Source organism: Vulpes lagopus, unplaced genomic scaffold (genome assembly GCF_018345385.1).
Source record: "Vulpes lagopus strain Blue_001 unplaced genomic scaffold, ASM1834538v1 ctg175, whole genome shotgun sequence".
Taxonomy (NCBI): domain Eukaryota; kingdom Metazoa; phylum Chordata; class Mammalia; order Carnivora; family Canidae; genus Vulpes; species Vulpes lagopus.
The window spans coordinates 18,437-20,112 of NW_024570642.1; positions in this window are offsets into that span (position 1 = coordinate 18,437).

Sequence of the window (1,676 nt, forward strand, 5' to 3'; positions counted from 1 at the left end):
TCCCATTGACTTACTTCACTCAGCATAATACCCTCTCATCCACGTCGAAGCAAATGGTAGGGATTTGTCCATTCTAATGGCTGAGTAATATTCCATTATTCCACACACATTATATATATATATAAAAATATATTATATATATCTATCTATCACATATTATGTATATATCACATATTATATATACATATCTATCACATATTATATATATATATATATATATATCTCACATCTTCTCTATCCATTCATATGTCAGTGGACATCATGGCTCATTCCAGTTTAGCTGTTGTGGACATTGATGCTATAAACATTGGGGAGCAGGTGTCTCAGCTTTTCACTGCATCTGTATCTTTGGGGTAACTCCGCAGCAGGGCAATTGCTGAGTCGTAGGGGAGCTCTATTTTTAACTCTTTGAGGAACCTCCACACTGTTTTTCAGAGTAGCTGAACCAGTTCACATTCCCACCAAGTTCCCAACAGTTCCCCTGTCTCCACATCCTCTCCAACATTTGCTGTTTTCTATCTTCTTAATCTTGTCATTCTCACTGGTGTGAGGTGGTATCTCACTGTGGTTTTGATTTGTATTTCCCTGATGGCCAGTGATGCAGAGCATTTTCCCATGTGCTTATTGGCCATGTGTAGGTCTTCTTTGGTGAAATGTCTATTTATGTCTTTTGCCCATTTCATGATTGGATTGTTTGTTTCTTTGCTGTTGAGTTTAATAAGTTCTTTATAGATCTTGGATAGTAGCCCTTTATCTGATAGGTCATTTGCAAATATCTTCTCCCATTCTGTAGGTTATCTTTTATTTTGTTGACTGTTTCTTTTGCTGTGCAGAAGCTTTTTATCTTGATTAAGTCTCAATAGTTCATATTTGCTTTTGATTCCTTTGCCTTCATAGATTTATCTTGTAAGAAGTTGCTGTGGCCAAGTTAAAAAAGGGTGTTGCCTGTGTTATCCTCTAGGATTTTGAGGAATTCTCGCCTCACATTTAGATCTTTCATCCAGGGATCCCTGGGTGGCGCAGCGGTTTGGCGTCTGCCTTTGGCCCAGGGCGCGATCCTGGAGACCCAGGATCGAATCCCACATCAGGCTCCTGGTGCATGGAGCCTGCTTCTCCCTCCGCCTGTGTCTCTGCCTCTCTCGCTATCTCTCTGTGACTATCATAAATAAATAAAAAATTAAAAAAATTAGATCTTTCATCCATTTTAAGTTTATCTTTGTGTATGGTGTAAAAGCATTGTCTAGTTTCATTCTTCTGCATGTGGCTGTCCAATTTTCCTAGCACCATTTATTGAAGAGACTATCCTTTTTCCTGTGGATATTCTTTCTGGTTTTGTCGAATATTGACCATAGAGTTGAGGGCCCATTTCTAGGTTCTCTATTCTGTTCCATTGACCTATGTGTCTGTTTTTGTGCCCATACTACACCGTCTTGAGGATCACAGCTTTGTAGTACAGCTTGAAATCCAGCATTGTGATGCCCCTGGCTCTGGTTTTCTCTTTCAATATTCCCTTTGCTGATTCCATACAAATCTTAAGACGATTTGTTCCAAGTCTCTGAATAAAGTCCATAGTATTTTGATAGGGATTGCATTGAATGTGTAAATTTCCCTGGGTAGCATAGACATTTTCACAGTATTAATTCTTCCAATCCGTGAGCATGGAATATTTTTCCATC